Genomic DNA, 15,369 nt, shown 5'->3' on the forward strand with positions numbered 1-15,369 from the left:
TCCAGATCATAGAGTGAAATCCCTAAGCCATCAGGTTGATTTGGGATTCTGGCAGACAAGCAAATCTGCAGAGGGGAAGATGCTAGGGCGGCTTAACAAACAAATTCAAAGCAAAAGAACAGCATTGACAACAGTCCTCCCTACCACGGGCCCTCTTACAAGAGCTTTGAATTCTCAGCGATGGATCCAGAAGACAGAGCAACATCTTAGCCAGTGGTGGCAGCAGCCTGTGTTTGCAGGAGCCTGGCACATCAGGTTCAGTTCCAATAAGTGCACTGAAGACTCTGAAGCCTGAAAATCCGACAGTATTTTTCAAGGCACTGTGGAAGACAGATACACTTGGAGCAGGCAGACCTAGGTTTCAATCCGAGCTACATTTCCCACTAGCTGGGTGACATAGACTACTGACATAAATATCTCTGAGCTTGCTTGATTTTCAAAATAGGGGTTTGAGCATCTACATTATGGGTGTGGTGAGTGGATTAAATGAGGTTAGTATAGAGTCAGGCACATAGTAGGTAGATACTCGACCAATATTCTCTTTGTGACCCTAATCTTCATGCACTTCCTTCCTACCTAATATACCCAGGTCCTAGGTGGGAAAGGGTTGCCCTGACTCTGTTTGAAAATCTCTAGTGGCAGAGAACTGACCACCATGCAAAGGGTGAAAGCTCTCCTGGTCAAAATGTTATTTTGCTTATTATAATATAAACCAAAATCAGCTTCATTGGTCCTTATTCTGGCCCCCCCCAACACACTGTCACAAATACGTCATCTGAAGAGAAGGAGGATGCTCTCCTTCACCTTTAATAACCATTCCTGTTATCATGTGTATCTTCCACAATCATGCCTCACTCCCATCTATTCACTTCCTCACCTATTCAACAGGTGACTAGCTAGCTCCCCTAAGACACTGTGGAGGACACAAAGACAATGGTCCTGAATTCATTGTGAACCAGGAATCCCCAGCTGGCTAAAATCTCAGAGTGCCTTTGCAAACTCTTTTTTACCCTCCAGAGGCAGTGCAAAGGGAAGAAAAGGCTTGAACTAACTTTGGCAGTGCCTCCGGAAGGAAGGCCATGCCCTCCGCACCTCCAGAGAAATCTGAAGGTTGGCCACAGAGGAAGCATGGTGATCCTAATTTCTCATTCCCAATAGGGCCTAAATTCACCTTACAAGGCAGGAAACTGCTCTTGGCTTTGAAATGAGCCAGCTCAGTCTTATTTGCAAAGCTGTCCCCAAAGTCTCCATAGGAAGTATAATATCACCATAAAGAATCGTTATCTTCTCATGTGACTACTTCTCCCTCTTTAAAGAAATAGTCTGAGTTTGCAGTGAGCAAGCCTCCTCCTCTCTCCCCCTCCTTCACCTGATACTATTTTGGCTCCCGATAATTACATTAGGTATAGAAACTGACTTTATGTTGCTAATAATTATACATGCTTACAAAACAGATGGGTCTGGGGATCTGGAGGGGGGAGTGTTTATGGACTCGGAAATGAGATGTTTTGTTGGTAGGAAATGGATGGTTATTTCCAGGTTTTATTGCTGTGTTTCGTAGGACTCTTCTTAAATCTTGTTGATAATACTTTGCCTGTATTGCCTTCCGTGCATTTTATAAGACTTAGATCATCAATCCTGAGTATGCGGGGAAAATGGCATTAACTGCCCGGAGCCGGAGGGGAAGCCAGAAATGACAGGGACAGGCTAGTGCCACTCAGAAGAGGCATGCACTGGGGAGTCGAGAGATTCTTCTTACCAATGGAAGGCACTTGGAAAGGGGGGATATCCCATCAAACATCTGAATCAGAAGGAACCTTAGAAGAAGTCGCCTGGTCATGCAGTTAGTGTGGTCCCCAGACTGGCAGGACCATTATCAACCCAGAAACTACTGGAAATGCAAATTATCAGCCCCTTCACAGAACTCTGGGGACAGCCTCCAGGGATCTGCCTTTCTCCCAGTTGATTCAGAGGATTGCTAAAGCTTAAACATCACTAATCTTGCTCAATCATTTTGTGTTTAAAAGTGAGTAAACTGGCCAGGAATGGTGGTTCACACCTGTAATTCCAGCACTTTGGGAGGCCGAGACAGGCAGATCACCTGAGAGCAGGGGATCGAGACCAGCCTGGTCAACATGGTGAAATGCTGTCTCTACTAAAAATACAAAAATTAGCCAGGCATAATGGCAGGCACCTGCAATCCCAGCTACTTGGGAAGCTAAGACAAGAGAATCACTTGAACTTAGGAGGTGGAGTTTGCAGTGAGCTGAAATCGCACCACTGCACTCTAGCCTGTGAAACTCCATCTCAAAAATTAAAAAAAGAAAGTGAGTAAACTAAAACCCAGAGGGACTAAGTGGCGTGATGATGTGACTCAAGTCACCCAGCCAGTTAATAGAAAGGCAGGGTTAGAACTTACAACTCACCACATTAGTTCTCTCCCCAAAACACTACGTTGCTTTCTAGGCACTAGGCACAAGATCTAGATGATGCACTTCTCAAACGTTGATGTGTGTGTGAAAACCATATTGAGAGCTTGATAAAATGTAGTTTCAGCAGCTCTGGGCTCTGCCTCTCTAACAAGGCCTCTAGGTGACAGGCTCTAGAGGCCCATGTAGGTCCACCCAAATGATGACCCTAATGTCACAGCTGGAGCAGCAAGGTTCTGGGATGAACCAGTTGTGAGACTTTAGGTAAGTCTCTTCCCCACTTCAGCCTCACTTTCTCCATTTGGACGGAGAAGGAGCTACAGCCCTTGATGTGCCTTTTGCAAGATGAGTCTATGCGGCAGTGACTTTGTGTCCACTGCTCCCTCAGGATCATTCTCTATGGAGCTTTGGTCAGTGGACCTCAGCCCAACCGGTCCTTTGTCATCCCTCTCCTCTCCAGACTGCCATGTTAACTTCAGGAGGGCTGATCATCTCCCATTTTCTCCAGAATGTACATGACACACAGATAATAGGCTCTGGGAAAAATGAAACGTGTCTCCCCTTCTTTCAAAGAATTCTTGGGTAAAAACCTCAGGACCTGCTCTTGGTCTCTCTGGTTTGTATTTCTCTTAGCTCATTGGTAATGAGTTCCTCATGATACCTGACCTAAATCCCTCTGGCTTTAAACCCCCCTGTCGTTTAATTATTCACTTAGCAAGCACTTTTTCAGTGCTCTTTGAGTGCAAGCACTGGGATAGATATTAGGTAAGTGAACATCCTCTTCCCTACCTTCTTTTCCCCATCATTTGGGGCTCAAAGTGAGCTAGGTTCAAACCTAAAACTCCAGCCAGGGCCACTTCCTGCTGGACATATTTACTGAACATCTTCTAATTTCATCTGACTGACTTCTCCCCGTCACCAACCAGGTGGACTTGCCTTATCCCCCTAATTGGGAACAACCCATCTTTCCAGCCCCAAACACACCCATTTGTCAGCTGCCAGCAGGCTCGGCTCCACCTCTTTCATATCCCGTTTCTCTTGGAATCTCACTCCCTCCCCACCAGGTCCCTTTCTTTCAGACAAACATTGATAATGAATAAATCTCTTTCAGAGTAGCGAGTGGGCTGGCATGTCCACGGGGAAGGCCCAGCAGACACAGGCAGGATGGATGGCTGGTAGGAGCGGTGCCGTCGGCTCTAATTAACGTATTGTTCTCTGGGCTCCTGCAGGATTATGGATGAGCTCCACAAAGCGGCCCACTTAACCTGAGCATCCTAGTTCCAATCTATTACTTTCTCCACTGGCTTCAGCCTACAGTTTGGCCTGGTGTGGAGGGGCCGGGTATGGGCAAAAAGCCAAGAGAGCTCAATCTGAGGAGCTCCCCAAATGTACACACCCAGCTTGCTTCTACCTGATAGGTTAGCTTGCTGGAGGCCTGGGCTTATTCCCCCAGTAGGCAAAGAAAGTACCACCAGAAGTGCCATGAGGTTCTGATTTGAGATCCCCTCTACATAGCTTTGAAGATAGACACAGAGGGTTACCAGCTGGCCAAGATGTGGGAGCTGTCTCCTGATTGCTGGCTGACAGGAAACAATCAAAACAACTTTAATGCTGGCCTCTAAGCTAAACCTTTCATTTGCATAGCACAAAAAGTCTCTCATCTTCTGATCATTCTTTCATGTGTTAACTTTTGCCTGAGGACTGTTCTGTCCAAAGGTATGAACTGTGCAAGACTCGGCTCTCACCCTCATGAAACTCACAATCTAGTGAAGAGGTTAAGACACATTTGTAGATGCGCCCATCACGAAATGAGCCTCCAAGGGAAGTGCTGTGAGGAGGCATGGAGCATTAGTGCAGTGACGTGAGAATGAAGATGATCGTGGTGTCAAGAGAAGGATCTTAGAGGTGTAAACAGGTAGGCAGGAAGGAGAACCACCCTGCAATGAGGGTCCCCGGGGAAGGAAAAGGATAGCCTGGCAGGAGCATTTGCTGTGCTCAGGGGAGTCAAGGATGGATCATCTGGACAGCTAACCTGGGGGCAGAGCACAAAGAAAGGGCTCCACTAAGGAGTTTGGGCTTTATGGAGTAAAGGGTCATGAAATTGTTGAGCAGAAGAAAGACATGGTGAAAATGTATGTGTGCAACTGAGAAGACTAATCGGTCAGGGATGGGCAGGAAGGATTTGAAGAGGAGTTACGTGGTGCTGGGGAGACTAATCAGGAGGCCATTGCAGCCTGAAAGTTCTGGAATGATGACAGTGGTGACAATCTCCAATTCACAGGGGAAAGAGGGTGGTGGTACTGAACCCCACAGACTTTCAGTGAGATGCCCAAAGGTACACAGTTAATTATGGTTAGGAGTCTCTTGACTCCTAACCCAGGATGCTTTGCTCAAGGTCATATAACAAGAAATCGATTCCCAGCACCACCAGTATTCCAGGTATATGGTTATCAGCTAAACTGAGCTACAACCGCCTAGGCTTGCACATGGTTTCAAATGCTCCCCAGAGCTGCAAGGACTCTGCCCACTCCTGGCATCACTAGCATCCTACTTAAGTTTCACCAGGAATGTCTGCCTTGCAGGGCAGAGAAGGCTAACTCTCCACCTACCCTACCTCCAACCCCACACCCAGTGGGAGCCATAGCAGCATAGGAGATAGATGGGAGACAGGAGCCAGGAAGTTCTGGACTCACAATCTCTCTCTCCCACAACCTCAGACAAGTTGCTTAATCTCTCTAAGGTAGATTAGAGAAGGTAGTGTTATCTACATACCTATGGGGTGGCGGAGAGAATGAAATGAGAGAGTGTACACAATAGAACAGATAGGAGCCCAATAAATCATTAGATATTACTGTCATTATCATTACATTCTTATAAATGTAAGAGCTTCCAGACCTAGAACATAGACCAGGAGCAGTGTTCTGTTGGTAAAGTTTTACACTTCAAAGAGACATGCTAGGAGGGGAATGCACAGGCACCAGAATGAAAAACCCAGGTCTGAGAACTGATTCCGCCTCCATTAGTTGTATAATTCTGGGTGTGGTGGAAACTGCCAGAGCTCACCAATGTCTGCATTCCCCTCTTCTTCCTGAACTACATTTCCCAGCCTCCTTTGTTGCTAGCTATAGCTGTGTGTCTCTATTCTAACCTAAAGAATATGAGCAGAGGTAATGTGTGCTGCCTCCTGACCTGGCCTAGAAAAAGCATTCCACAAACAACCCTCACCTGGTCTTCTCCACTGATCAGCCAAATCAAGAAACTGCAAGTACCTTGAGGACAGCAGAGTCACAGGCAGAAGCAGCCTGGGTCCTGGACTGTACTGCATCAAGCAGAGCATCCCTGCTGAGTCTCACTGAAGAGGGCATATTTGGAAAACTCTTACTGAGCTAACCCACTGAGATCTGGGGATGTCTGTTACAGCAATTAGCTGACCCTGACTAATACACTTGGTAAGTTGCTCACCTTACCTGAGCCACAGATTCCTCCTCTATAAAATCGGTCCTTTAGTTAATACCTGTCCCATTTTTATTACAAGATGATTGTGATGATAGAAACAGCCTAATGAAGGAAGAAGCATTTTTGCAAACAGCCCAGGATTTGCAAACGCCCATTATTGGTACTGTTGGCATTGAGCAGTCTTGAGCCTCTGATCCAGCAACTCACTTTTGCTTTGACCCCTGAGTGTGAGTCAGGATAGAGGCTGCAACAGAGATGGGCATCAGAGTTGGCCATTTCTTCCTACTTTCTTCTGGATAAAAGATTCAATTACTTTACCTACATCCTCATGCTCCCATTTCCCTATCGAGTGTACATCCATACAGAGATTTTCTATCTCCCTTCAATGAACCCAAGGCAGGTGCCAGATGAGTCTGTTGAAGCCACTGCACCCTAGTCTGGGATAAGGCAGGCATCCTTCAATCATCTTTGCAGTAAAGAAGCCACAGGGGCTGCCACCCCATGTTTGATTCTTTCATTGCAGAAGTCAAGAGAGAGGCAAATCATCAAGCACACATATCCTTATGGCAGGGAGTAGATGAGAGTGGACACAGGTCAATAAAAAGAGACTAGCACTGCTCAAAAAGGCACTCATGCAAAGGAAAGGGCATATGCACCTGTGTGCATGTGTATGTGTGTATTTATGTACATGTTTCAGATGTGTATGTGTGGATGTATTTGAGCAGTACATGTGGGTATCTGTGAAAATCTATTTGAGATGTGCAAACACATGGGTTTGAGTGTCCATGTTTATGATGTGTACACACGTGTTTGTTTGCACTTGAGAACTGCGTGTGTTTGCGTCTATGTTGATAGGAGATGACCACACATGTCTGTGTGTCTGAGAGGTGCATGTGTGTGTAACTGCATGAGTGTCTTTGAGGTGCATGCATATATACATGCATGTCTGAGGGGTGCATGTGCATGCACCTATGTGGGTGTGTGTAAAGTGTATGCACTTATATGCCTGAGGACTGCATGTGCATATACTGATGCAGATGTGTTTGTGGTACAAGCATACACAGGTGTGTTCATGTGCATGTACATAGGTGGATGTGTTAGAGATGCATGCACTCATATGTATCTGAGGGGACCATATGCATGTACATTTGAGGTGTATGCATTTTTGTTGTTTGAGTGGTGCATCTGTGTATGCCTATGTGAATGTGTCTGAGGGGTGCATGTGTGTGTACCTATGTGGATGTGTGAGGGATGTGTGTACCTATGTGAATGTGTCTGAGGGGTGCATGTGTGTGTACTTATGTGGATGTGTGAGGGATGCGTGTGTGTGTACCTATGTGGATGTGTGAGGGGTGTGTGTGTGTGCCTATGTGGATGTGTGAGGGGTGTGTGTGTGTACCTATGTGGATGTGTGAGGGGTGTGTGTGTGTACCTATGTGGATGTGTGTGTGTGTACCTATGTGGATGTGTGAGGGATGTGTGTGTACCTATGCGGATGTGTGAGGGATGTGTGTGTGTGTACCTATGTGGATGTGTGAGGGATGTGTGTGTGTACCTATGTAGATGTTACTGAGGGGTGTGTGTATCTATGTGAATGTGTCTGAGGGGAGTGTGTACCTATGTGGATGTATCTGAGGGGAGTGTGTATATACCTATGTGGATGTCTGAGGGGTGTGTGTGTGTACTCTGTGGATGTGAGAGGGGTGTATGTGTGGGTACCTATGTGGGTGTGTCTGAGGGGTGTGTGTGTACCTATGTGGGTGTGTCTGAGGGGTGTGTGTGTGTACTCTGTGGATGTGTGAGCAGTGTGTGTGTGTGCCGATGTGCATGTGTCTGCGGGATGCGTGTGCGTGTACTCTGTGGATGTGTTTGAGGTTCTCTCACTGTGTGTTTGTGCATATGAGTGTAATCTTGAAGGGGAGGTGACAGGGGAGGAAGGTGGAGGGGACACCTTTCCATAAGTCCTTCGAGTCTCACTCCTAGAGGAGCAGTGACTAGAACCTCAGGGAATATCATCACTGTTAGTAATATTCTGGTCCCCCTTCCTAAATCATTTTCCTGGAAATTTTAGAATAGGAACTTCTTCCCTCCTCCCCCTGAAAAAGGCAGAAGCATTTGCTTATTCATCTGCTCTTTCAAGCCTTCACTAAATATTTGTTCTGCTCCCACCTGCACCAGGCCCTGAGCAAGGCTCTGGGTTCCAGCACCCAGGGCCCCTCAGCCCATCTAGCCTCTCCTTTCCAGCCCTGGTTGAGTGAAAAGTATGTGGGAGTATTTTCTTAGAAACAAAGAAGGCTGGGAGGCCAGGTAAGTGGAAGAGTGGGGTAGGGAGGAGGTCTACAGCCCCTCCTGGGCATGGAGGGGAGCAAAACTGAGCAGGCTCTCAATTCTCAGCCCTGCAGGAGGCCAAGGGAGAAGGGGCTCTCAGCAGGCCGGAGCTGCCGGGTTAGTAACAAGCCCCTGACACAAGGGGTTTGCATAGGAGCACAAACGAAAGAAAATCAGAGGAGATGAAACCATACAAATTTCGGGTAATAGAAAGAGAGGAAAGAGATGTACGTGTGGCCTGGGTCTCGGCTCAGAAAGGTCGATTCCAAGAAGACGCTGCCCAACTTTATATTACTTTTCAGAAAGCCAGTGAGCTGAAAAATAACTCTCACCTTTTTTTTTATATTATTATTCTGGTTTTTTTCAGAGCTTCTTCTTCACATTGTTTTGTGCATCTCAGTTGTTCATTTCTCCCTGGCCTGATTTCATTTGGAGATTTGGCCTGGAGCCTGGAGGGGAAGATGGCCTTTTATTTCAAATTCTCAGCAGCCGTTGCTGGGTCTGCTAAATCTGGGGAGTTGGGGGTGGAGGGGGAGAAGACCAACCCCCTCCTCTAGTTCACAAGAGCCTGTGTGTTGTTCGTGGACACAGGCATGCATGAATGTGTGCATGTGTGAGTGGGCCTGAGGTTCCTGAAAAGGCATGCTTGTGTGTCTGTATATAAGTGGCAATGTGCCCACTGGGTTTGCAAGTGTGAGGGGATCTGTAAGTGTGCAAGTGTGAACGTGTGAGGTACTCTTAAGTATGCACATGTGTGTGTAAGGAGGACTTGTGAACATGCATGTGTGCCTGTGTGTGAGGTACTCATGAGAGTGCATTGGTGGGGGGAGCACACATGTGTGCATGTGCGTGAGTGTGTGTGTGGACCCAGCATCCCCTCCAGGTAGGAGGGACCTTGTGTATCTAGGTTTTCTGTTTCACTTGAGTCTACAGTGGCAGTAACTGGCTCCCTCACCTTTTGCCCAGCTTGGCAAGGCGCAGATGTTGTTTGAACCAAGGAAAATGTCAGCCCCCAGGAGGAGCCCAGCTTTAACTTACAGTGAGCCCCTAGGAAGCGTGGCAGTGTATTCTGGGTATTGTGCTTTGGATCCATTTGCATTTGCTCTTTCCAGTAACCAAGGGCTGGTGGGTGGTGTGAAGAATGGGGGTACTTTTCCTCAGTGCACCCTGCCCCTCCCAGCCTCCTGAGGCCCTGGTGAGCTGGCACCAAAGGACGCCATGGAGTAGCAAGAACAAGAGCCCTAATGAATCCCCACGTCCGCACACCCCAAGGCAACCTAGAAGGATTCTTCTAGTAGCCTAAAGAACCAGCTACTGGGTTTCACATGGGAGACCTCACAACAGAAGCTGGGTGCTTCAGGTTAGTCACAGTCCCAGGGCAAACACCTAAGACTGTTTTATGGGGCAGGTGGCAGAATGCTTGAGCTTTGCTGGAGCCAGCAGAGGGGAGGATACAAGTGTCCTCCCTTCGCCATTGCCAGTATGATCCTTCTCCAAGCCCCAGACCTAGAGACTCTATGTGATGTCCACCCTCTCCGAGGGAGTGCCCAATGCTGCACAAGAGCACTTATAAAGGGGGTCCCTGGCAAGCGAACTGCAACTCCAGGGCCCCATCACCCCAGGGACTAGGAATCATTAGGACCACCCCACCATTTAAGCAGATGGGGAAACTTTGGCTCAGAAAAGCTAAGTTACTTACCTCGGGGCACACAGCCAGTAAGCAGAGGAGCCGAGTGCAAACTCTGCCCAGGTCAGTCTCATCAGCGGAAATGGATATGCAGGGCTCACTCCTAGACCAGGCAAGCTGGGAGGAGACAGAGCTCAGAGAGAGTCAAAAGGAGAAATGCTTTAAGCTTGGATTTTACCAGGTCACAAGCAGACCTGGGCCGAGCCCCAGGGAGCCCAGTGGCTGGTGAAACAGGACCTTGAGCAGGGCTGAAATCACTGGCGTCTCAGCTGCAGGAGGCCCACCAGGCTGCTTTCCAGTCTAATACTCAGTTGCTGTCATCAATCTATATCCACTGCGTGCTGAGGGAGGCAGTGGGGTGTAATGAAAAGATTCTGTGTGACCACGTTCAAGTCACTTAAACTCTCAGCATCTGCAAAATGATGATGCAGATGGACGCCTCCTTCACAGGGTTAGGTGAAGTTGGAATTTGCTGATAGGTGTGGAAATACCTTAGGAGTTGCCAGGAGCACGGCAGATGGAGTATATATCTCTTCTGCTTCAGTGGGCCACGGTAGCCCACAGGTGAGCTTCACTTGTGGTCGCCTCTCTGTTCAGCCCCTGCAAACCGCTCACCAACATCATCACCATCAGAAGCTGGTGGGGAGGCCGTGGCAGCCATGGAGGTCAACTCAGTCAAGGCGACACACTGATGTGGGCAGTCCCTGGTCCTTCCACTCATGGTGCTGATTCTGTGGTGTTACCAGGCAGGAAACCTCTCTCCAAATCCTTTCCGCTCAGGACCAGAAGCAGCCAACGGCTATATCACAAAGGTTCCGGTTTGCCCTCCAGAAGGTCTCAGAGACAGGAGGGCCTCGGAAGCGTGCCTTTTCCTTAGCACCCTGGACCTCTACACACCAAATGTGACTCTTCCATTTGGCAGAAATCCCCTAATCATAACTGACATGTTAAAGCTAATTATCATCGAAAAGCATCTTTGCAGCATAGCAAGATATTCAGGATATGGGTTTGGGCTGGAAAGAACTTTGGTTAATTGGGTGGTGTTGGCCTGTTCTCTGCTATGTAAACTGACTGCAGTGAATCCTAACCCAGAGGGATGTTGAAATAATTAAATTAGGTGATAGATGAATTCATGTGACTCAACAGCCTAATTAGTCTAAAATGAACATGATAGCACTAGCTGTGTGACCTTGTACAAATTACTTAAACCCTCTGTGTCTCCATTTCCTTATCTGTAAAATGAGGCTAATAATAGTATCCACCTCATAGGGTTAAATGAGTGTTAAATGAGGATTAACAGAGGATTACTTGAGTTAATATTTAAAGGCACTTAGAAGAGTACCTGCCACATGGTAAGTGCTCGGCTAATTATAACCATAAAACTTTCTAGAATTCTTGTTGCCATCACAACTACCCTTTGAAATAAAGAGTATTGCTATTCCATTTCACAGATGAGGAAACTGAAGTTAGAAAGCTCAGTCCCTCTCCCAGGACGACTTGCACTCTGGACTTTCTGGGCCAAGTGAGGCTTCTTCACCCTCCCCTCCCCCAGTGGCTTTAGTGGCTTTTCCTCTATGGGAGACTATCCTGGAGGACTCTGCCTCCTTCAGTGTCCCTTACAGCCCCGCCAAGACATCCTCCCGCTGCCACCTCCTGCTGAAGCCACCACCATCCAGATGGATGGCTGGGTCAGGCTTCCCCTTAGGGAGGCAGGGACATCTGCTTTCTCCCCAACAAGGCAGCAGCCTCAAAGCCTGGGGCCACCAGGCTGGTTTGGGATGACTCCTACGACAATTAGTGTTTTCCAATACCCTCATATTAATAATCGTCCTCTGGATCTCTGTCCTTTGGCGGATCAGAGGCTGGGGGTCAGGGCTGACACTACAGGTGTACACAGGTGTGTGTTGGGATGGGGAAGGTGGAAATGTGAAGGGGTACCTTTTCCTAAGTCACACCCAGGCGCTCAGCTGCAACTGGAGCCCTCAGTGAGGGTCTGGATGACACAGCGCCTTCAAAGGCATCTCCCGGGAGGGGTTAGGGTCCCTTCCCCGGCTACCCCCATGCACCCCAACACACATGCGCGCGCGCGCACACACACACACACACGGCGCACACACAGATGAACACAGAGGAAATGATCAAGCGCAAAGAATCCTCATGTGCTACTTTATATGGCAAATAATTGAACCGTACCCTTGTGGTCTCAGTGAGGAGTTTCATCCATATTCATGCCTCGCGTTTCCTGTGGAAACGAACACGCCAGACATTCCAGCACAACGCGGGAGCAAGAAATCTTAAGCACTGATTCTACGTCTCTCCATTCCCCATTCCCGGATGCAGCTCCGGGGAGAGCAGATTTAGATAGTGTCTAACCAGCCTGGAGGCAGCGCGATCACCACGGAGCCTTGTCCGTCCTTCTTTGTCCCTGCTCTCCCTTTCTCTGCCTTTGTCTCCTTTCTCCTTCCTTTACTCTCCCGCCTTCACCCTATGCTTCCCCTGCCTCCCTTCTCTCCCCCCACTACCCTATTACCTTCCCGCCTGCCCCCTTCCCGGGTCCTCTCCCTCCGCCCTCTCCGGCCTCCCAGGCCTCCTCGGCCTCCTCCTCCGGCTCCAGCAAAGTTCCTGTCTGAGCTTGGAGTTTCACTTTTCCGGGTCTGGTTTTGATGGGGAGGGGGTGCGGCCTGGGTACTGGGAAGCCGTTTTGGCGAGTGCGTGTCCATGAATACCAAGCACGTTAATAGGTTAAAGTAAATCTAAAGTAACATTTGAAAGCAGAGAGATGAAAGCAGATCACAGGCCAAAGATCAAACAATCTAGAGCCACTTCTAAGCCTTTTACAGCTGGAGATTATTAGCATTTGAAAGTGAAGAGCATTAGAGGGAGAGAGGGAAAAAAAGTTGGAAGGAATTTTTGTTGTGGAGATAAAAACTGAAATAAATGACAGTGGAAAGGGAGAACTAGAAAGAGGCTGACTTATTTTAAAACCACATTAAGACAGTGGAAGGGGGGATACCTGTCCTTATATTTTTAGCTCATCAACCAGCATCGGTGCTCAGTGCTGCTTGAGGCTTGAGGTCGCCCCGCCTTCCTCTCTCCTCCTCCCTTCCTTGCCTTCTCTGGGGGAGGCGTCCAGTTTTGCCATGCTCTCTTCCTTCCAGTGGTGAGACAGAACCCTCTGCTCTGCGTGGGGAGTGTGGCAAGGACGAGGGGACAGGCACTGGGGCTGAAACCAGGCCTCTTCTTTTTGCTTCCAGGCACACCAGGACCCTCAGACCACCCCCTCCAGCCAATCTTTATAATCCTAGAATATTTAAGTTGGTGCGACCAAGAGGTTATCCGCCTGTGAGGTTATCCACCTGTGATTCTTTTTCTGCAATCACAGGCATAATTCCCCTCCTACCCACAGCTGAAACCCCTAGATTCCACCCAGCCTTCTTATTTTACAGAGGAGAAGACTGAGGGCCCCGCCTCCAGTGCAATAACATCGTTAAATAAGAGAGCATATAAAACCTCCCACGGCCATACTTTTAATTTAGCTGATATCTATTTCCTAAGAACGGCATATGTGCTGGGCACTCTGCTAGGTGCTGGAACAACCGTGCCAAACAAAACAGGCAGGGTTTCCATCTGTGGGGCTCTTGTAGGCTAATGGGGGAAGCAGATATTAAATAAAGACTTCAGGTGAAACAATGGGAATGGATCCCAATCATTTATCACAGCTCCCTCCTGAAATTACACTAATATGAAATTCAAGCCACTAAAACCCCACCAGGAAAGAAAGAAAGTGGAAGAAATAATAACAGCAGAGGAAAAATGTCTTCCAATTTGAAGAAGATGAAAAGCAAATGCAAGAATGACAACTGGACGGGACATGGTGGCTCATGCCTGTAATATCAGCACTTTGGAAGACCAAGGCTGATGGATCACTTGAGGTCAGAATTTCAAGACTAGCTTGGGCAATATCGTGAGACAAAAAAATATAAAAATTAGCCAGGTGTGGTGGCATATGACTGTAATCCTAGCTACTCAGGAAGCTGAGGCAGGAGAATTGCTTGAACCCAGGGAGTAGAGGCTGCAGTGAGCCGAGATTGCACCACTTCACTCCAGCCTGGGCAAAAGAGTGAAACTCCATCTCAAAAAACAAACAAACAAATAAACAAAAACAGTGACAACTCACTTAACAGGATGAAGAATGTTTAAATGGCCAGGCCTGTGGAAAGAGAGGTCTAAGAAAGATGATATGGCCCTTGTGAATCCCCAGGAAACCTGAGGGAGACAGGGACACTGGCCATGGCAGAAGGTAGGATGAGGCATTGGTTAGACTTACTCCAGGTTCCCTTACTCAGCCTATGCAGTCAGGCAAGAATCCTCCTCCTAACCTGGGTGGGTCAAGGGGCAGGGTAGGTGACTCACCCTCTGAAGGAAGTGATCAAGAGAGGACCGGAGGACACCATGCCCATCAGCAGGTGGGAGTACAGTACTGGACATAACATCAGAAGATGGCGCTAAGTGTCACATCCTGGGCAGGGAGACTCTCAGCCTTCTTCACCAGTTGTACTTTTTGAAGGAGAGTAGCCAGGCTATCACACAACTTCTATCCCTAGCCCCAGGCAGAGGCAGGAGAATTCTCTGAAAAAACAGAATAACCTATGGGAGTAAACAACAGTACTGATATGGGGGGAGCCCTCTAAAGAAAAAGTCAGCTCCCTGTCCAACTCCCCGGCAATGCAGCTCACCAGTCACGGGATGCATTCATGCCCACAGAGCTGCCAATCAGAGTTTTTTCTTTTTAATGGCTCACACTCTGAAATATAGACAACTAGGGATCACCAGACATTTTCAGAAAGCCTCTGCCAGTAAAACCATACAAGCTAATAAGCGGAGAAAAGGAACTTGGAGGAAAGAGAGACAAGGTCAGAAGTAGAAGAAAACTTCAAAAATGTATACCATAAGTACCTTCAGAGAGATAAGTGCAGATATTTCACCTGAAAGAAGGGAAGGTGAAAGAAGATAGGCAGACAGATGATTGATTGATAGATAGATAGATAGATAGATAGATAGATAAAATCAGATTTATACTACCACATATAAAATCAAAGCATAAGAAAGAGCTTTTGGCTATTAAAAATAATAGCTAAAATTCAAAATTTAATAAAAGTTTTAAAAGATAAAATAGAGGAAATTTCCCCAAAAGTGGAACAGGAAGAGAGAGAAAGAGAGACAGAGAAAGACAGATAATGGGAGAGAAAATGAGAACATTAAAGCATCAGTTCAAGAGGCCCAGCATTTGACTGTTAAGAATTCTAGACAGGTTCAGAGAAAATGGAAGGGATAATTATTGAAGAAATAATAGAAGAAAATTTCCCCAAGCTGAAAGATGTTGGTCTGCAGATTGAAAAGCTCACTAAAGGTCTAAGACGTGATCATGACGTCTTAGACATCAGAGATGAGAGGTACCTAAAATCCCAG

Source organism: Cebus imitator, unplaced genomic scaffold (genome assembly GCF_001604975.1).
Source record: "Cebus imitator isolate Cc_AM_T3 unplaced genomic scaffold, Cebus_imitator-1.0 Scaffold28, whole genome shotgun sequence".
In the NCBI taxonomy this organism is placed as follows: domain Eukaryota; kingdom Metazoa; phylum Chordata; class Mammalia; order Primates; family Cebidae; genus Cebus; species Cebus imitator.